This window comes from Spermophilus citellus (assembly GCF_964194105.1).
Source record: "Spermophilus citellus genome assembly, chromosome: 15".
NCBI classification, from domain to species: domain Eukaryota; kingdom Metazoa; phylum Chordata; class Mammalia; order Rodentia; family Sciuridae; genus Spermophilus; species Spermophilus citellus.
In genome coordinates, this window is record NC_138195.1 from 63,943,221 (window position 1) to 63,965,961 (window position 22,741).

Genomic DNA, 22,741 nt, shown 5'->3' on the forward strand with positions numbered 1-22,741 from the left:
CTGACTTACTAAACATAAAGCTTCCAAGTATGTCAACATTTTATGGACAAGGAAAATTTCACTTTTACCTACATCCCACTCACTTTACCCTAACTGGAAAAAAAAAAAGATAGAAAATAAGGTTTTCTTTTACAAAACTCAGGGAGAGGAAAAGAAAACAGAATTTGGTGAACATATAGCATTGTTTCTGCCATAACCTGCTTCCTTTGAGAAACTACCCAAACTTAATTCCTATAGTTTTGGTGGAGCTGGTGATACAGAATTCTACCCCAAGTGGCCTAAGAAGTGGGTGGGCCCATCCTGAGCTCAACAAAGTCAGGTTTCTCTCTCTTGGTAATTTGAATCTTGAACAGAGTTACATGAGATGAAGGTATACCATTGAGCAGTTCCATGGCAGTGCCCAGAAAGATGGACCGTGGGTGCTGACTATGTATCTCCTGTGACTACACCAGATCCTGACCCCTCTGATAGCCAGTTGTTAAGTTCTTCTGTCAAGTCTGTGAGGTCTTCACTATCCTTCCAATTAATTGCCTGTTTGTGATTAAGTTGAAATTCATTTCTGTTACTTGCACCCAGAATACTTCAATCAGTACCTAATATTTGCTATTTACATGCCAAGCAGCCAGATTTCTCTTCCCTTAATGACTTGACCCTGAACAGTGATCTGTGAGGAGGAGGTGCCTCCCCTGGGGGATCTGCTGGGATGTGTGGGCTGCCTTTTCCAGATGACACCTATCTTTAATCTTTTAAGTACATGAAAAATAAAACAAAGCAGATGTTTGAGGTCAAATAAGTGGTAAAGACATGATATCCTCAGGAGGGAAGTCGGGTGAGCAATGGAATCATATCCAGGAGGGATCTCTAAGGAAAGATTTCAGACAACAACAATTTGTCGATCTATTTCACAGACAAAACTCAGGATTCTACAATAGTGTTGTCCAACAGAAATACAGTACAGACTATGTAAGTAATTTTGAAAGGGAAGCCATTCTAAATAATGCAAAAACAAATCAAATTAATTTTAATAAGATTTTATTTAACCCAATATGTCCACGATGTTATCCATTTTAACATGTTATCAATATAAAAATTAGTGGTGAAATATTGTACACCCTGTTTGTCACACTAATCCTCCAAAGTCTGGACTATATGTCATGTTGACTGCTTGTCTCAATTGAGACCAACCACATTTCCAATGCTTGATGGCCACATGTAGCAGTTACCATGTTTGGAAGCACAGATCTAGAAAATGCAGAGAAGAAATGAGAATTATAATAACAGCACCATCTTTGAGCCTGCCACATGCCAGCACGTTGTCAAAGTTCCTTATACAGCTTTTCATTTTATCCTTGGGGAAACCTTTTAAGGTTTTTATTTTCCCTGTGTTACAAATGAGAACTATAAGGCTTAGTAGAGTTTTTGAGATTTGTGTGAAGTCACATAGCTAGTAAAGAACAGGCCAGGGTGGACCACACACAGTTCTGCTTGACTCACAGCTCTTTTTAGTATTTTTTTATAGATATAAGGAGATGAATTGCCTTGGACTTCACCCCAAAGATCACAGATCAGAGAAGGGCCTAAATGAAGTTCAGGGAAATGGCTCTATTCCCACCAGGAAGTCTGCACCTAGACCGACCATCCTGTGAAGCAGGAGGCACCTAATATGAATCAGAGAAGCAGAAACAGGTGCAGATGAAATTCTCCAACCCAAACAAATCCTTGAGGACCAATAGTGAGTTATAAATGAGACCAAAACAGAAGGAAAGGGAGTGGGTTTGTGGCTCAGAGGTAGAGCGCTTGCCTAGAATGCATGAGGCACTGGGTTTGATCCTCAGCACCACGTAAAAATAAGATAAAGGTATTGTGTCCATCCACAACTAAAAAATAAATGTTGTTTTTCAAAAAAAAGAAACCACACAAACCAGAAAGAGATGAGTGGGTTTGAAAATTAACAAAAGACAGAGGGGAAAAAAAATCCATAAACCCGGCAAATACACATGCAATTTTAATAAAACAAGTGGAGGTGGATGCCATAGGTCCCACCTATAAGCTTCCTCAGGAGAGGAAAAACCAGAAGCCTGCAGCCAGATCAGGACACACCTGGATTAACGCTGAGAACAAAGGGGAATGAGTCTGAGGAAGAGCCAGGGCCACAACGGAGGAGCTGGTGATGGGCATCCATCCAAACTTTGTGTTCGACAACCGCCCCCCAGCCCGGGGCTCCACACAGGCTGCCAGGGGGACACATAACTGTTTTATGTGCTTAACTAGGACCCACCCCCAAATCCAGAGTCATATAAACAATCTGTGGTGAAATGAGTACATTTTGATCAATTTACTCTGTTCACATTATGCCGTGTCTATTTTTTAGTTTAACTCTTTCTGACACGATGGTAATTGTGGGTAGACAGTGCTTGGGTGGCTAAGTGGCTATGTGCTATTTTTTTTTTTAAGCTTCACTTGGCAAATGTAAAAATTAACAACTTTATATTGGTCTTCTAGTTGTATTCTTTTTAAAAGTGTTAGTAACAAATAAAATAAAATGCCCTTCCTTACTCATATGTATGACAAGTTTGTTTCTGTCTGATATAACCCCAGCTCCATCCCCTCAGGATATAAATCTCCTCACATTTCTTCTGAATAAATCAAATCAAACAAATCCTTCCTCAAACTCTCCTCCTTCCTCTCTAGGTACACCTGAGCACTTATTTCTTCTTTTTTAATGCTTTTCATCCTTTCTTCACCCCACCAACTGTTGTTTTCTCCACTCTTTCACATTAGTGGTTGAATGTTAAAAACTGTACAATCATTTTTCCATCCAAGGAAAAGAATTAAAATCGACTATTCAATTTTATTTAATTGATTGAATCACTATTAAAACAGTGTCGTGTTCTTCCTCTTGAATCCTCTTGGGAGGGCACGGTATTTCAGCTACACTATGTATTAAATGGGACTTTGTTGGCTACCTTGGAAACTTAGCCAAGTTTATATGCATGTGGATGACAGGAAAGCTGTGTGTCAAATTCGCTTTCGCATAAACTTTGCTTGCGTTCTAACTTTTTATTTTGATGTGATTTCAAAATTAAAGAAAACACTGCAAGCGTTGTACAAAGAGTTCCCATTACCTTTCACCCAGATTCCCCAAAAGTTAACATTGAGAGTAAGTTGAAAACGGGATGACCTTTACTCCTTGTGTTAGTCAGGATTTTCCAGCGAAACAAAACCTATAGTCATGCACTACAGAGTAACCATGTTTCAGTCAGTGACTGAACACACATACCAGGGTGGTTCCTTAAGATTATAATGGAGCTGAAAAATTCCTGTTGCCTAGTGATGTCAGAGGTCATAGCTGCGGCATCACACCACAAAGCATTATTCATGTGTTTGTGGTGATGCTGGCATAAACAACCCTGTTTAGAATAACACTGTTACGATTTCCTGTAGTACTCAGTATGGTAACGATACAGGTTTGTAGTCTACAGGTGCCTATGCGGCTGTACTATCCAGGCTTGTGTCAGTCCACTCTATGACATTCACACAACAGGGTGGGACAGGTTGGAAGTTCAAGTACAAGTTCATGTTGCAGTAGGGTCTGAATTCCACAGGGCAGGGAGAATTTCTACGTCAGTTTTAAGAATTCCTCCTTGTTTGGGAAACCTCAGTCTTTGTTCTCAAAGCATTCAATGGATTGGATGAGGCCCATCCAAATTATGGAAGAGGCCCTGTCTCAAAATAAAAAATAAAAAGAACTGGGATGTTGTAAAGTGCCTCTACATTCAATGCCCAGTACTGCGAAAAACAAAATAAAATAACTCCCTGCCAAGAAATTAACTTTAACTGTAAGTGTTGTTGATTTTTTAAAAAGCCCTCTAATGGACAAAATAAAAAGTTGATAATATTCGGTTGGACTCACTCATTTCTGGGGAATTTGGCCTTCAAAACCCTGAAGTCAGCTAACTGCCTGGAGTTTCCCTTCTTTTTCAGTTGCTTCAGATATTTTTTATTATTATTATTTTTAATTAGTGCATTATAATTATACATACCACTGGGATACATTATGCCATATTCATATGTACATACCATAACTTGATCAATCTCATTCTCCAGTACCTTCCCTTTCCAGGTATTTTTCAAATTTCTCAAATTTCATTTCCAATGACCCTGCCCTTCTCTGCCCTCCGCTCCCCTCCTTCCCTCTCCCCTCCCTTTCCCTTCCTTTCACTCCTCCCCTCCCCTTCCCTTCCTGTCTTCCTTCCCTTGGTTATAGACACTATTGGAGGCTTTTGCAAACCCATCCTCCTCCCCTCTGCTTTACGTGAATAGCCCCAATTTTGTTCGCAGGCCATGTGTTCTGGGAAGGTAACTCCAACCCAACCTTAGGGAAAGGACCATGTTTGGGGTGAATTTTAATTAGACTATAAACTGATCATTCTAATCCCAATCCTTTTTACCAATGATTGGTTTAGAAAACATCGAAGAAGCCATCTAAGGAGACATAACCCAGGGTTCCATCCCCAGCTCTGAAAAAAAAAAGTTATATTAATGCAATAGCTTTTCAAGATTCTGTGCATTGTTTCACAAATGGTCCTTTCGAATGGCTGCCCCAGCACTTGGTCTGATTGTAGTAGTATTTCAAACAAAAATCTTTAGATTCAGAAATCATTAACAGGAAAGACATTTTAATGAAGTGGTTTAGTAATTCTCATCATCAAACAATGTGGAGTTGGATCTCTGCCTAGACTACATATAGGAAAAAAGAGAATGGTCAAAATAACTTTGAGGCTAGATGCCGACAATTCCCTTGCTTGAGAGCTCAATTTTACCAGTAGATGTCGCCACAGCCAGACATAATTTTAGAAAATTAAACTCAGGTGAGTTGACTGGTGTTTAAAGGATTAAGAGGGGGAACAAACAACATGGTACTCTTTAAGAAAACAATACACATCTAATAAATGTTTACTGCATAGACTAATGAATACATATTAATTATTCTGCCTTAAAATCTTTGTGATTATATTCTGACAGGAATGCCAAAGGGAAAGCTTTATTGTTTGCAAAATAAAAGTGAGTTCTAAGATGTGATCAGACAGGTACAGAAGAAAACAGCTTGTCAGGAGTTTATTCAATGAGAAGGGGCATGAGGAGGGTTCAAGCAACTCAGCTGCACAGACATTAAATGCATCCAATCCCATGGCAGGCATGAGCTAAGTTCTGCTAGAAGCTTAAAGGAGACCCGGGCACGGTGGCACATACCTGTAATCCCAGCAGCTCTGGAGGCTGAGATAGGAGGATTTCGAGTTCAAAGCCAGCCTCAGCAACTTAGCAAGGCACTAAGCAACTCAGTGAGACCGTGTCTCTAAATAAAATACAAATAGGGCTGGGGATGTGGCCCAGTAGTAGAGTGCCCCTGAGTTCAATCCCCAGTACCCCGCCCAAACAAAAAGAAAGAAAGGAGACCAAGATCTCCTGGAGCCCAGTGAGATGGGAAGGGGGAAAGTTCCTGACACCAGAGACAGACAATTTCCACCACATCACCATCAACATCTTTCTTTTCTTATCTTTATTTTTGCATTTTTTTCTTTGCAATGCTGGGGATCCAACACATGACCTTATACACATTAATTAAGTCATTTAACTATATCCCCAACCCTTTCTTTTTTTTCAAACTGAGATTCAGCTGCATATGACACAGAGATTACAAAGACAGTTTACAAACTGATTATTTATGGCAATAAATATATGTATTATGGCTACTTTGAGCACTTATTAAGTGGCACATTCTGTGCCAAGTCTCTGCTTTTATTTAATCCTCCCAAGTGTTCCATGACACAAAAATTTTTATTATCCTCATTTTTAGAGATAAAGCATCTGAGGAATGAGGAGGGAGGACGAGAGAGATTAAGCAGTTTATTCAAGATCACCCAGTTAATGAATGGTAGAGCCAGGTTCAAAGTTAGGGCTGTAGGGGGCACTCTGCCATGCTCCTCCTCAGTTCATTAGCCAAGCCAACTGGCTCTAGTCAGTCTGACCGCAGATAAAATCTGGAGTCCCTGTGAGGCTGATTTTGCTCAATCACTCATTTTAAAGTCTTAATTAGTGAACTATTCCCATGAATAAGGCACTCTGCTTTATGTTAGCAGAAGGGGAATCTAAAGCCAAGAAAGCTGACTATCTTAAAAGAACTTAGAATTGAGCGGGAGGAAAGCTGGGGGTGTTGGGAGCTGAGGAGGAACCTGGATGATGAGGGTCACCCAGGGTCTGTCTTCTCCACACAACTTAGGAGGGTTTGGGGAAAGTGGAAAAGATTGGGAACAGCTGCTGTGACGAATGTGCTACGTTCAATAATGTGCCTGGAGAAGTGAGGGGTATTTCAAGATCCTTTCTTTCTACACCTCTGAATTAATGGAGCTTATTTTCTCGATTTTCCCAAATAAAGTTCACCCCTGGCTAAAGCCAAAGCTTGAAGAATTTCACTACAGAATTTAATCTTGTCTCTTGAAAAATTATCAGCACCATTTTTTTAATCATAAAAATAGACAAACGATAGCACAACTCTCTTTAAGTTAGCTGAAAGGCAAACTTTCAGTTTGATTATCTATTCAATTTTATTTCTCTTGTCACCCTGTTTCCAAAATAAGTAAACAACCAAGTGACAAACGCTTTCAAAACCTGAAACAAACCTAACATGGGCGTCTGTGTTTTTAAGTACCTTCAAGGTACATGGGTCCTGAGGCCCTCACCCTTGTGCTTATTTTGAACCATGACATCTTTTTGAGTGTGCTTTGTGCTTCCTCATAAATGTGGGAATATTTTCTGGCTCCACTAGGTTGTTTTCCTTTCTGCCTCCAGTCCACTTAAAATATTTTGTTAAATTATCTCATTGCACTGTATGTTTAGAAATCCTCTCTTTGAGGTGTTCCACCTTGTCCCTGGCAAGGGAGGTAAATCTGGTCATGTTAATTACTAACAGAACTTCCTCAGACTCAGAGCTTCCCCCATACACTCTGCCAAGGAGCAGGTAGAAGATGTTCTGGAGAAATGACAGGATAAATAACTCTAAATTAAGGGCTTAGTAACCAAGTCCACAACCAGGATAATATTTTTCCAGTATAGACATAAAAATTTGAGCAAATTTATTATTAAAGTCCTAAATAAACAGGAAACTCCCCAAATGGGAAACACAAATGACTTATAAATATATGGAAAAAATCATCTTTACTATAAATCAAAATAAAGTCATGGAGTAATGAGCTTGTCTCACTTCGAATTTAGGGGGCTTGAGCTTTTTTTTTTTTTTTCGATTTTCAATAATTCTCATTACTGGCAGGAGGACTCAAAATTGCAAAATTGGCTCTGTAGTTAGGAGCATAAATTGGTAAAGTTGTTTTGAAAGTAAATTTGCAATGTTTACCAGAACCTGTGACCCAGGTGCTCCATTTCTTGGACTTCTCAAAAAAAAGAAAGAAAAAAAAAACTCTGAAATGCAGGAAGAAATACATAAGTATATTCTTATTTATAATTTATAATAATAAAAATGTAAATGACTGGGGCTGGGTCTGCAGCTCAGTGGCAGACCACTTGCCTAGCATGCGTGAAGCACTGGGTTCGATTCTCAGCATCACATAACAATAAAATAAAGATATTGTGTCCACCTAAAAAAACTAAAAAATAAACATTAAAAAATAAAATAAAAATAAACAAATAAAATAAAGGCATTCTGTCCATCTACAACTACAAAAAGCTTTTTTAAAAAATGCAAATGACTATCCCCCTATTTAATACAATAGGCTAAAAAGAAAGCTACTTTCAGAAATTAGATTCTTGTAGTTCTTTTCCTAACTGTATTTACACAGATGGAACTAAAAGAAAATCACTGTAACCCAAAATTGAGTGGATAAAACAGGGACATAAATGTATATAATCTAGAAATACTTACTCAGGGCATGCTCTTCAGGAGAAGCCTGTGAGAAAAACCCAACAGGGAAGGGAAAGAGGCCAGCATGGATGGGGTTTCAGGTAAAGTCTAGTCTTGGTTTCTCCCAGGACCGCTCTGAAATATAAATCCCACCACTGCATTGTAGATGGTTCCGTCCCAAGAGCAATTCTGGGGGTGGGAATCTGTGAGACATTACGGCCAGAATTCTCAGCAGCTGAGCACTGGGTACAAAGCAAAGCACACCTGCTAAGCTACCTAGGGCCATCGTGAGGACAAATGGAATAATGGTTGTGGCCCCAGAAGAAGCATCAAGAAACAGCAGCTTTTCTGACTGTTAACTAGCTACTGTTTTTTAAAGTCCACGGCTAGTTTTAAATACATAGATAAATCTGACTCTGTGAGGAGAGGGGTTGGGGATGCACCTGCTACCTCCTCACTGTTCTGTGGAACACCAGAGTTCAGTTCAGAGGTCCCTTCCCCAACAGGCATCACTCAACTTTTCCAGATGATTTGGGGCACCTGGCTCCTTACTGGTTGCAGATGTGAGAAAAGTCTAAATGAAATGCAGCTGAGAGTCCAGTTTTGTTAGAAAGAGCCCTAGAGCAGGAGTGAAGCCATGGGTTTGAGTTATCCCTACTCAAACTTTCTCTGAATTGTGTTTCCTGGGTAAAATAGGCTCATTAAATTCAATCAACAAAGGGTCTTTAACCTGGGTCTGAAAGTCTCCAGGAATTATATTCAAAATTCAGTCAAAAAAAAAAAAAAAGATTTTTTTTTCATGCAATTTCCTGGGTTTAAGGTATAAGCTACATAACTTTTGTGAGATTCTTTGAGGAGACGGTGATCCAAGAAAGCTGACTTCTAAACTTCCTTCCACTCCACTTCCTTCTTCTTCCACTCTGATTATGAAAAGAGACTTAGGCCCAAAGAATCAAGCACTGAATACTTTTTTCTGGTTTTAGAAATGTAATGATTACAACAAGGATTTCTTGGTCTCACCTTCCCCTAACCCTCCTTCACATTTAAAAAATAAAAGACAGCCTCCAGACGACTCTCTCAATCTCACAGCTGTATCTTTTCGTGCCCCCACCCCCAGCCTTCCCCCGCTGATTAAGAGAGGTGAGGTCTTCGCTTGGCCAAATGCTGGTGATGTGACTCATTCAAAATCCAATGGCACCCCCTTGTGGTGCAGATCTAGAAGCTCGGGCCATGCAGAGGAAACCAAAGGCTTTCAAATGTCCTGGGGACATTACTTGAAATATCGGACATTTCTTGAAATATTTTTATTTAATAAAACATACAGTTTTACTTTTTCAAAAGTGATATTTTAAAAATTGATTGATCTCCATGGAGAAAAGGAAACCTTTGTACAATGTTGGTAGAAAATTCAAATTGCTGCAACCACTCTGGCAGCAAAGAATCTGGTAGTTCCTCAAAAAATTTAAAATAGTACTACCATATGACCAAGCAACCTCACTTCTGCGTATAAATCCAAAAGAAACGAAGTAAGTATTGAGCTGAGCATGGTGGCACTCGCCTGTAATCCTAGTGATTTGGGAGGCTGAGACCAGGGGATCAGGAGTTTCAGGGCAGCCTGGGCAACTTAGCGATATCCCATCTCAAAAGAAGAAGTAAAAAAGGCTGAAGATGTAGCTCAGTGGTATAGCACCGCTGGGTTAAAACCCAGTACTTTCAAAAGGGGAGGGGGAAGGGAAAGGGAGAGAAAGGAAGGAAGAATCCATAAGAGATACCTGTATTCTTTTTTTTTTAAATACTTTTTTTTAGTTGTAGTTGGACACAATACCTTTATTTTATTTATTTATTTTTATGTGGTGCTGAAGATCAACCCAGCACATCGTCCGTGCTAGGCGAGCGCTCTACTGCTGAGCCCCAGCCCCAGTCTGAGATACCTGTACTCTTTATTGCAGTATTACTCACAATAACCAAGACATGGAAACGCTCAATGTTTGTAATTCCAATAAGGGGATGTCCTCCTGGTACTTTTTCCCCCTCTGACATCTGCAGGGAAAAGAACTTAGAAAAGGGCAAGTGCTGCTGGCCTTGACAAAAGTCACCCAGAGTCTTTATGTCAACCTGATCTGAAGGAAAGGCTAAGCATTCAGAGTGAAACGATTTTTTTCATTTTCACAAGACTGATATATATATATATATATATATATATATATATATATATATATATATATATCAGATACACACACACACACACACACACACACACTTAGTAAAGAAATAACAACCAAAAAATCATAGTACAGAGAAGTAAATCATTAAGTCTCCTGTCCCCAAACACTTTTAGCTCCCGGCCCCATTCCATTTTAATTACTGGTTTATGAGCTTTTGGGGGTCACCTCCAGTGAAGATATATTTGAATGGAACAATCTTATCAAAGCATTTATAAAGTCTGGGGTTATGACGAACCTAAGGTATAAAAGAGATTCCACATCCTTCTGGTTGAGGATAGTGTCTGCATTAGGAATTAGCAGATACCATCCTAGAGGAACTTGAAAACGAATTTGTGGAATAAATGAAGATATTTTGGTGGTTGAAGGGGCCAGCAGAGCCAGAGGAACTGAGAGTCGACAACCATCCCAATAATACCTGCTTTAAACTGAGCAGAGAACCACCAGAAACTGGAAACATGCCTATAGCTGGTCCCAGGAGCAAGGCTCAGAAACCAGACCAGGAATCAGATCTCTTCATGTCACCCCTAGGCAACTGGGATGGTGACAATATGAACTCAGGACTGGGTCCAGACCTGGCTCCTGGACAGATCCCTTGAGAAAGATAGACAAGATTGCACCTGACCAGATAAAGATATCCCCCAGCCAAGCCAGTCATAAGCAGACTTGGAACAAATCTACCCTACTCTTCTTCTTGTAGACATGCCAGTTAACTTGTGACTTACCTAACAGAAATTTGGAAGCTGATTAAGGAAATGAAAATAATCTAAGATAAACTTCATTATGGTCAGATGCCAGCAAAATAAATCTAGAGGATCATTATGTAATTATACACCCAGCAGGAACAACTTGATATATAGTGCAAGATATTAGAGGCATTATGGCACTCAATGTTTTGTTTCATTATGCTGTCACTTATGGACGTGCCAACCTGACCACAGAAAATTTGAAGTCTCTGCCAGTCCTTCCCTGACCTCCTGTATTCTTAGAAAAAAATGAAAATTGGTGGTACAGGAAAAAAGACTCACTTTCATAAGTGACTTACAAACGGTGTAGCAAGAATAGTGAATATGGAGGAGAGAAGATGGAGCTCATTGCTCATGTAAGCTCTTTGAAGCTTTTCTGCCTTCACAAAGCATCTACTCCACCCTTCCAAGCTACCCCTGGGATTCAGCCCTCTTTAAAGTCTTTCACTTCCCAGTTAGAAGCCTCTTCCACTTTTCTTCTGCTGGATTTCCCTGTTTTTATTTATACAATTGAACTAGTGATGTATTCTAATCACTACTTTAACAGGTCTGTCAGTGAGCTCCCCTGAGGGCAAAAGATTATAAGATCCACCTTGTATGTTAATGGTATACCCACACAAGGAAGAAAATAAGGAATTATCAGACATCAGGGAAATGAAAATCAAATCCACAAGATGGTAGTTTATACTTACTAGTGTTATGGTGAGATTGCAACAAATCACTGAGTCGATCTTAAAGCAGGAGATGGAACCTTTGTTCACCAGCCAGTGGTACAGATCCACCAGCTGGTAGGCCAAGGGGCAGGCTGCAAATCTACACCCTTCAGCCCCCTCCTGAAGTTTGAGTACACCTTTCCTAGTCCAAAACCATATTAATCATAAGTGACTGTTGCTATGATTCAAAACCATAAACAAACATCACATGAGATGTAAAATCATAAGCAGAAGGGGGAGTGGGTCAAAGTATACCTAGTTGAGTACAAGTTAAAGAACAGTTACTAACATGTAGACAATCAATCCCTGACAGGGTACATTGTCCAAGAAAAACGGGAACCAAAGAGAAAACACTTTTTACATTGAATAAGAACTGCCATTTTGTGTTGCCAAACATGCTATGCTAAGCAACTGTTGATGGGTACAGAGGCAGGACTTTCTCTGGGAGAAGCATTTCTTATGTAAACTGAAGTCTCAGTGTAAAACGGAGTCTGTATAGTCATTGTCCATATGTCCTGGCCCATAACACTAGGAGGAGTATCATCAGTGTCAGATAATAATAAGTGTTGATGAGAATGTGGAGAAATCAGAAGCATCATAATTGTTGGTACAACTAGAAAATGGTTAAGCCATTGTGGGAAATAGTCTGGCAGCTCCTCAAAATATTAAACATAGAATTATCATATGATCCAGCAATTACTAGGTATTCCTTAGGTATGGATCCAAGAGAAATGAAAACACATGTCCTTACAAAAACTTAAACAGGAATGTTCATAGCAAGAATTCTTATAGTAGCCAAAACAACTCAAGTGTGTAGTAATTAAAGAATGAATCAATAAAGTGTATTGTAATCTACACAATGTAACATTACTTAGCAATAAAAATAAATGAAGTACTGGGCTGGGGTTATAGCTCAGTTGATAGAGTGTTTACCTTGCATGCACAAGGCCCTGGGTTCAATCCCTAGCACCAAAAAAAATAAATAAATGAAGTATTGATATGTAGCTCAACATGGATGGACTTTGAAGAAATTATGCTAAGTGAAATAAGATAGTCACAAAAGACAACAGAGTCTATAATTCTACTGATATGAAAGGTCCAGAAAAGGCAACTCAGTAGAGACAAAGTAGGTTGGTGGTACCCAAGGGCTGCTGAAATTAGGGGAAATGGTGAATGGTTGCTAATGAACACAGGATTTGGGGGGAAGCTTTGAAAATGTTCTAAAATTTATTGTGGTGACGATCATACAACTCTGCGAATTGATAGAAACCAAACTTACACAGACAGTAGGTTAATTTTACATCAACAAAGCTATTATTTTTAAAATAAGGAAGAACTCTTTTAATACTGAAAAGTGTGATTTTTACAATGTAAAGTTAACAAAAAAAGCAAGGTGAAAAGAAATATAATTTATAATATACATGTTAAAAAGGTGATAATAAAGATGTCGTGGCACAAGCTTATTTTGAAAAATGAATCACAGAAAGGATACACCAGAAATTAATGATAATTCCCCTAGAGAAGGAGAGGGAAAGGGGAACAAAAAAGAAGGAGAGATTGTTATGGTTTGGATATGAAGTGTCCCCCCAAAACTCATGTGTGAGACAATGCAAGAATGGTCAGAAGTTAAATGATTAGATTGTGAGGGATATAACCTAATAACTGGATCAATTCACTTGAATGGATCCACTAGGTGGTAAGTGTAGGCACTTAGGGTGTACTTGGAGGAAAGAGTTTACTGAGGGCATGCCTTGGGGTTTTATATTTTGTCCCTGACACCCCACCCTCAGCTTCCTGGTTGCAATGTGCTGAACTGCTTCTGCCCTGGATGACCCTTCTGCCACGATGTTTTTGTATCATCTCAGGCCCAGAGCTAAGGAATCAGCCAGCTATGGACTGACCCTCTGAAACCATGGGTCAAAATAAAGTTTTCCTCTTCTAAGTTGTTCTTCTCAGATATTTTGGTTATAGCCATGACAATTGGGCCAGGAGTGGGGTTCATTGCCATGACTAGCCTGTTTCAGTCAGCTTTTTTGCTCAGGTGACCAAAATACCTGAAAAGTTCAATTTTAGAGGAGGAAAAGTTTATTTTGGGTCTCATGGTTTCAGAGGTCTCAGTCCATAGATGGCCAACTCCATTGCTGTGTGCCTGAGGTGTATCAGAACATCTTGGCAGAAGACATTGTGGTAGAGGAAAGTGCCTCAGGGCATGACCACCAGGAAGCAGAGTGAGAGTGGGGGGTGGGTGGATGGGTGGAGTTCTCCCATCAAGGACAAAATATACACCCCAAAGGCATGCCCAAATGACCCACCTCTTCCAGCCCTACCTTACTTGCCTCCAGCTACCTCATTTCACCTCTTTCTTATGTTGTTTCACACATGAGCTTTTGGAGGACACTTAGTATTTAAACTACAACATAACCCAATCATGTGGTTCAGAAGCCCAAGCAGGTGGTTTGTGGGAGGAATTTTGAAAAGTTTAGAGATGAAAGTTGGAAAAGCTTTACAATGTTGTAAGTGGAGCCTAATGGGCAATTTTGGTGAGAACCTGGAAGACCAGAATGTTGGTAGGCATGCAGACAGTAAAGACTGAGCTTATGAGGTTTCAAAGGGGAAGGAAGGCTCTATGGGAAACTGGATGAGAGACCATTAACATTGTATTCCTGCAAAAAATTGTCTGCATTTTGTCCATGTCCTGAGGCTTTCTGTGAGGTTGAATTTAAAAGTGATGGACTAATTAATCTGGCAGACAAAATTTCAAGGCAGTACAGCGTTCAGGCAGTGGCAGGGATATTGGTGCCAAGTTTACTGTGATAATCAGGAGCAGAAAATAGAGCAGAAATATTTTTAAAAACTTGCAATTTGTCCAGAAAAGTGTTTGTAAACCTGGAACCGAGGAAGTTGTTGTTGTTGAAAAGATTACAGTCACTAAAGAGATGCTAAGTACTTTACTTAGAGACTTTAAGAAAGATGACCTGAGGACATCTCAGGAATTGGCAAGACTTCATCCTCAGCAGACTGCATAAAAATAAAAGGTCCTGTAAGAAGAGATTGTGGGGGCACTCTGCTTAGACAAGAGTCCTTGGAAGTTGCTTCATGATGCTCAGCCACCCAGATACTTGAGTCCACTGCAGTAATGGTCCCAGGAAATCTGATTACTGCTCAAGATAGTTGCAGACCTTGGTATCAACCACATGGTACTGGTTCTGCAGGAATTTAGGATATTGTAGTTAGGAGCTCATGGAGGCTTCCACTGAGAGGAAAGCGTAGGAGGTCACACCAAGTGTAACAGGGTTAGAATCCCTGAAGGCAGCCCCTGAGAGGGCAATGCATGAAGATGTGAGAAGGAATTCAAAGCTGCCATGGAGACACCCAAGATTAAGAGATCCTGGGAATGTGGAATGTCTGCTGAGGAAGATGAAGAAATCAAGCAGAAACAAACCAAGAGAGAGGCCATGTAGGCTTCAACTGGACACAGGGGCAAAACTATGCAAGCCCTTTGGAGGGAATATCACAATGCCATGTGTCCCGTATGCTGGACATAGAGCTACGGGATTTATTTGCCTGGCTGTATTTCAGTTTTGTTTGGTTTCATCTGTTCTTTTAATGCCCCTGTTTCTCCCTTTTGGAATGGAAATGTTTATTCCTTGCCATATTGGAGATGCGAGCACTGTCTAATATATTGGATCTGTGTAACTTGCTTTTGATCTTTACAGACGCTCATAGTCAGGAGTTTGCCTTGAGTCTCAGATGAGATTTTGAACTTGAACTTTTGGCAATGCTGACACTCTTAAAGTCTATTCTTGGAAATGGACTAAATGTGTTTTGCATTGTGAGATGGACATGAGCTTTGGGGGACCAGGAATGGAATATTATCTTTGGATATAAGGTATTTCCCAAAAGCTCATGTGTGAAACAATGCAAGAATGTTCAGAAATAAAATGATTTGGTTATGAGGGCTGTAGCCTAATCAATAGATCAATTCACTTGAATGGATTCCCTGGTGGTAACTAGAGGCAGGTAGGGTATTATCAGAGGAAGTAGGTCACTGATCCTACTGTATTTGGGGTTTATAATTTGTCCCTTGCATCTCTCTCTCCCGCTCCCTCTCCCCCCATCCCCCTCCCTCCCTCCTCCTTCCTGATTGCCATGTCTGAGGTGCTTCTGCTCTGCATAGCCCTTCCACCATGATGTTCTGCATCAACTTGGGCCCAGGGCTATGGAGTTTGTCAACCATGGACTGAACCTTCAAAATTGTGAGCCCAAAATATTTTTTCCTCTTCTAAGTTGTTCTTGTCAGATGTTTTGGTCATAGCAATGAAAAACTGACCAAAATGGAGATAGTGTTACTTTTGTAACTAAGCCTTTTTGTATAATTTTGAATTTTTGAATCATGGTAATATTTTAACAAAATCAACAAAGTTGGCAGGAAAACTAAAATTGAATACAAACAAAGCAACTGAATTGGGCTGTAGATCAAATGGGCAATATAACTTATAAAGGGGGAAAAACTTTGAACCATAAACATATTCTGAAGACAAAAGAACTGCAAATAAATTTTGAACTTTGCTCAGTAGGTTGGTTATCAGCAATAGTATAGGTTTAAGTATTCTTGTGACTATTATAGGAGGGAGAATGGCTAAACTTATACTGAAGTTTTTGGAACCCAGATCATTTGCTGTTGAAAAGGAATGGGCAAATATGAAGTGGGTGCTAGAGTTGAAGAACCCCATACCTAATATTGGATTGGAATTAAAGGCATCACTATAAAGTTATGATTTTAAAATACATGTGTGTAGCCAGTGCGGTAGCACACACCTGTAAATCCCAGCAATTTGGGAGGCTGAGGCAGGAGAATCACAAGTTCAAAGCCTCAGCAATTTAGCGAGATTCTGTCTCAAAATAAAAAGGGCAGGGGGTGTGACTCAGTGGTTAAGCGCCCCCTGGATTCAATTATTCAATTCTCAGGACATACACACACAAAATACATGTAGACTTTTTATCTATATTGACTGAAAGAGTCTAAAAGCAAACATAACCCAGTAGCAATAAGCAAACTTAGCACCTGGATCTTGTTTCTTTTTTAAAAACAATTTATTAGTGCTTATGGTTATATGTAACAGTGTGATACATTACATCATAGTCATATATGTTCATAACATAATTTTATCAATTTCATTTCCCAGTATCTCTCCTTGATTCTCCCTCCTCCCTTCCCTTGATCCCCTTCCTCAGCTCTACTGGTGTCCCTTCTATTTTCATGAGTCCTTTTAAATTTTTTTCCCTGTCTTATATGAGACAGAACATATGACCCTTGACTTTCTGAGTCTGGTTTATTTCACTCAATATGAGGATCTCCAGTTACATCCATTTTCCTGCAAATTACATAATTTTATTCTTCTTTATGACTGAATAAAACCACACACACACATACACACACACACACACACACATACACCCCTCACATTTTTTTAGGATGTTGTTTCTAAATACCCTTCTCTACTAATAGGAAATGGAGCTTCCTGGAAAAAATGACTGATTCTAGCACTGGATCAGGGAAAATGTACAGCAAGTATTTTGTGAAAAGAAGTGTCTAAACAATTAGTACCTGTCAAAAGGTCAGCTTGAAGGGGTTCCCACTGGCCAACTCCAAGACAATCTGAGCATCAAAATAAATATTATTAGTAATAGCTTTCAACATGTTCTAATAGGAATCCATGAGCTTATATTGATACTAAGGAAACAATGATTAACTAATAAATAGGTAGGTAGATGATAGCTAAGACACCTTTTCCTTAAAGGAGAAAGCCAATTGATGAATATAGAAGAATGATGGAATTGTAAAATCACTAATCAATCATGATAGTAATAATAAATTCAGTCAAGAAATATCAATCAATATTCACAGTAGTGGGTGAATGTTTGCTAAGGAGCAGATGTTTACGTGGTCTAAAGTACTTGTTAAGTACATAGAGAAAGAGAACAACTATAGCAGAGAATCTGTGAGGCAGACACCACTTTAACGGAGTAACATAGGTTAACCTCACCCTGTTAGACAAACTGAAACTGTATGTTACCCATAGGAAACACTGAAGATACACAGCACCACATCACTTCTGTGAGATTCCTGCTAAATGCAAAACCTGAAGCAGGAAACATCAGGAAAAGTCAAATTGAGGACATTCTACAAAATAACAGACCTTTGGGAATATCAAGGTCATACAAGTCAAGGAAAGGTAAGTGAATGTAACGATTAAATGCAACTTGTATTGCTGAGTCAGATTTTGGGGGAATGAGGATATTAACAAAATAATTGAACAAACATGAATTAGATGCCAGTAATTATCAATGCTAATTTCCTGATTTAAAAGGTTATACTATGGTTATATCAGAGAAAATCCTTGATTATCTAAGATATGCCAGGGTATTAGTCATCATGTCACCAACTTTTTGTCAACCAGGGAGGGGAATGCTCTTTGTTCTATTATCGTACCTTTCAAGTTTGAATTTATTTCAAAAATTAAAATATAAGATCCATGAGTCCAGGCTGGGATTGTGGCTCAGCGGTAGAGCGCTTGCCTAGCATGTGTGAGGCCCTGGGTTTGATCCTTAGCACCACATAAAAAAATAAAAAAATAAATAAAATAAAGAAATTGGGGGGGGAGATCCATGAGTCCACACTTACACATAAAATAAACACATAAAAGAATGGGGGGGGTTATTTACAGTAGAAAGTAAACTTTAAAAATGTACAAGGGAAAATAGAACTTTAAAAAGAAATCACCATTTCAACCACTAAGTTATTAATTGATTCAAGCATGAATATTGAATGGATCCTAAAATTATTCAGTCATTATTTGTTGAGCTACAGAATACTTATACAGACTCAAAGCATCTTCTTACATTATTAATTACAAAGAGGGAAATATACCGTGAGTTAAATCTGGTGGGTACTATGTACTTCACCCAAGTGATCAAAGTTACTGTCACTGCAGCTCTGGTACACTGAGACAGACACATATCATTTACACAGTCTTCCTGCCAAGAACACTATAGTAGCTTTCTGTCACTGTGACAAAATTCCTGAAAAAAATCAATCACAGGAGGAAAGATTTATTTTGGCTCATGATTTCAGAAGTACAGCCCATGGTCACTCATCTCCACTGATTCTGGACCTCTGGGGAGGGAAATGTCATGGTGGAGAGGATATGGCGGAGCAAAGCAGTTCACCTGATGGAAGTCAGGAAGCAGAGAGGGAGAGAGATAGTGGCCAGGGACAAGACACAGCCTTCAAGAACATGTCCCCACTGACCTCCATCCTCTAGGTAGGCCCCACTTCCTAAGGTTTCTACCACTTCCCAATAGTGCCACCAGCTGGGGACCAAGCCTTCAAGACATGAGCCTTTGGGGGACATTTCAGATCTAAACTGTAACAAACACATAATCATAATCAAATCGTAAGAAGGCACTTTACAAACCGTAAGTCAGAGATGTTTTAGAAAACAATAGGAAAATACTCTTTAAAAAAGACAGTGTCTTTAAAAAAACATGAAAGGCTGATAAATGCAGATTAAAGAAGAGTAAAGAGAAAAGACAGCTAAATGCTGTGTGTGATCATGGATTGAATCTTGAACTGAAGGAATTACTATGTTCAAAATTGGTACAATCGGCAAAATTTGAATCAGGACTGTATATCAGATGATATTTGATCAACATTAAATTTCCTGAATTTGACAATGAAACTATCCTAATTCTAAGGAGATACACATTAGAGTAAAATTGATCTTTTTTTACTTTCAAATTTTTCATTAAAAATTACATGAGGAGGGCTGGGGTTATGGCTCAACAGTAGAGTGCTCACCTAGCATGTAGGAGGCCCTGGGTTCGATCCTCAGCACCACATAGACATAAATAAATAAAGGTATTGTGTCCAATTACAACTAAAAAATAAATATTAAAAAAAACATGTGGGGATGTGGCTCAATGGTAGAGCAATTTCCTAGCAGGTATGAGGCCCTGGGTTCAATCTCTAGCACTGCAAAATGAAAAAAAATTTAAAAGTTAGGCTGGAGATGTAGCTTTGTGGTAGAACACTTGCCTAGCATGAACAAGGCCCTGGGTTTGATTCCCAACACCACACACACACATACACACACACACACACACACACACAGAACATAGTAGATGCTCAATATATGTTATTAAATGCTTAAGTTAAATGACAAAGTCCAAGTAGTACCCTTTTACTTCCAAGTAATAAGATCTATTTCAAACTGCGTGGGTGACAAAGGAAGTCAGTTCATTTAACTTTAAAGACAAAAGATATTCTTGCTTCATGCATAGATGGATCCAGGGGTTCAATAATCAACATGATCAGGATCTAGACACCCCTCTCGTGCTCGCTCTCTCTCTCTCTCTCTCTCTCTCACACACACACACACACACACACTCCTATTTCCCTTTGTATTGGCTATATTATCTCTCTTCAGCTGATAGTCTGCATGGTGGTCTCATATATTGGATATTTGTCATATTGTCAGCAGAAATAAAGATTCTTTATCTGTTTCATAAACTTCCACTAGTAATCTCATTGAACCAATTTGACAATCAGAAAGGATGAAAAATTCTAATGGGAAGATCTGAGATTTGTGACCTTTATTAAAACCACATGCAATAAGAGGAAATTGAACACAATTCTTTAAGAAAATCAGGGTGCTGTTCAAGAAGAAGGGAGATTGGATGCTGGGCTAGCAGAATTCACAGATGTCCATTTCTGAGTCATTGTGTGGACCCAGTGCAAAAACTTCATCACCCTGTTGTTCTTTTAGCTGTCTTGGTCAGGGCCAGGGGTACATCAAAAGTGGCCAATCACTAGTCTCTTGGCAAGACTCACTCTTACCATAATTTAACCCTTTAAGGAAGCCCTGAGGGGATGGTTTCAAAATTGTGCTCTACCTGTCTGGTAGGAGGAGCAGCCTTAATCTTTCAGAGCACAAAGATAAAGCCATGCATTCTTGGAACATCATTGCTGAGAGGAGAAGAGCAGCCTGGATCTCCCTTCTCCCTTTCTTCTCTCTGATTAGCATCTCCATGAACCTCATGGCATGCAACTGAGATCCTGTGAAGTCCCCAGTGATTTCCAGAATTCAAGCTATTTCTTCTCAGTTAACCTATGCTTCAAAATAAATTTTGTATTTTGAAAATCAAAGTAAAAAAAGATCTTTAAAGAGTGATGATCGGCCATTATTCATCCTATTACATGAAATAAACTTAAACAGTGGACATGTTAAGAGACTGTTCAAAGTCATCTGAGGAAATGTTGTGAGATTTCAGGAAGCAGAAAATATGGTCTTTGCCATTAAGAAGTACTCACATTTTAGACAGAGGGGAGTCATTCACATGCTAGACCCCTTTCCTAAGGATCCATTATAGTCTCTAGAGGCTAGAAGTGCAGGGAAACCTGGGAGTTCCCGGCAAGATCTGTGGACTCAGGAGAAACAGGGAACAAAGAAGATTAAAATATGCATTCAACAAGGGAAGGGGCTTTTCCTGTCCTATACATTTATAAGATCCTCTGTCTAGAATAGTGCCCGGCACATAATACTCATCAATGCATATTTGTTAAATAAAAGAATATGCTAGCAGGGTTCGGTGGTTCACGCCTGTTATCCCAGCTGCTCGGGAGACTGAGGCAGGAGGATCCCAAGTTCAAAGCTAGCCTCAGTAATGGCAAGACACTAAGCAACTCAGTGAGACCCTGTCTCTAAATAAAATATAAAATAGGGCTGGGGATGTGGCTCAGTGGTTGAGTGCCCCTGAGTTCAATCCATAGTACCAAAAACAAAAAAAAAAAAAAAAAAAAGAGGATAGGCTGAGGAAGACATTCAGAAAGGCCATCAAAGAAAGTGAGAGGGAAAGTAAAGATTGCATGAGAATTAGAGGAGTTTTTTTGTTTGTTTGTTTTTGTTTTTGTTTTTGTTTTTTTTTGGTGTGTGTGTGGGGGCTGCTACTGGGGATTGAACTCAGGGGCACTCGATTACTGAGCCACATCCCTAACCTTATTTTGTATTTTACTAGAGACAGGGTCTTACTGAGTTGCTTAGTGCCTCACCATTGCTGTGGCTGTCTTTTAAATTGGGATCCTCCTGCCTCAGCCTCCCAGGCAGCTGGGATTACAGGCATGCTTCACTGCACCAGCCTAGAGGAGTTTTAAGGAGGGGATAAACTCTAGGACTGAGAATAAGACTTAGAGTAGCTGGCAGGATGAAGCACAGCCAAGCTACACTGGAACCAACAAAGATTCATGACTGGCAGAAGGGGAGGTTAGTAAGCAGCAGATGGTACAAATGCAACAAATTGTATAGGACACAGACTAGCAGCCCATTGACCAAAGACAGCAGACGGATATATTTTGTTTGAATTCCTTGCTAGGATTTCAATGGGTACCCTTCAAAATTCAAGTATTGTCAATGTGATAGTATTAGGAAGTGGGGCTGTAAGAGGTGATTAGATTACAAGGGCTCCTTCCTTGAGAATGGGATTCAGACCCTTATAAAAAAGGCTCCACACTGCATTGGCTTACTTGCCCTTCTGCCTTCTGCCATGTGGGGGACACAGCATTTTTCTCCTCTAGAGGATGCAGCAACAAGGTGCCATCTTGGAAGCAGACAGCAACACCCACCAGACAACTGAACCCACCAGCACCTCGATTGTGGGCTTCCCAGCCTTCAGAACTGTGAGAAATAAATTTATTTATATTAGCAGTATCAGGTATTTTTGTTTCAATAGCACAAACCGAATGAGGCATTTACCAATGTTTAAAATTTGGAAATTTTATATAGCATCCAGATTTCTTGGTTTTTATTAAAAACTCAGGCCATCTAATAACACTGAGCTCATGTTCTCCCAGGACAACAATTGGCTGGAGATAAGCTGTCTTGCAGAGGGAATGTGCTCTTCAGCGCACCACAGCCCCGTCACTCCTGATTTCTTATACCCAGCCCAAGTCTCATTCACGGGACCTGTGGGCTCTGTCAGCATGTAAGCTTGTGACAAATGTAGGGGAGGCTGTGAGATCCCCAGTTTCCTCTGAAAACATTTAACACCCTCCTCCTTAGCCTTTCTTGTTCTTTTCACCTATCTATG

At 39.6% G+C, this 22,741-nt stretch overlaps 1 long non-coding RNA gene across 1 annotated transcript; it reads right to left on the reverse strand.

Annotated features, from left to right (window-relative positions):
- Positions 1-1,015: 1,015 nt before the first annotated feature.
- LOC308634626 lies at positions 1,016-5,399 on the reverse strand. Its single transcript, XR_014019051.1, has 2 exons — positions 5,254-5,399; positions 1,016-1,242 (listed from the first exon to the last, which is right to left on the reverse strand). It is a non-coding gene; the product is annotated as an uncharacterized lncRNA (long non-coding RNA).
- Positions 5,400-22,741: the final 17,342 nt, after the last annotated feature.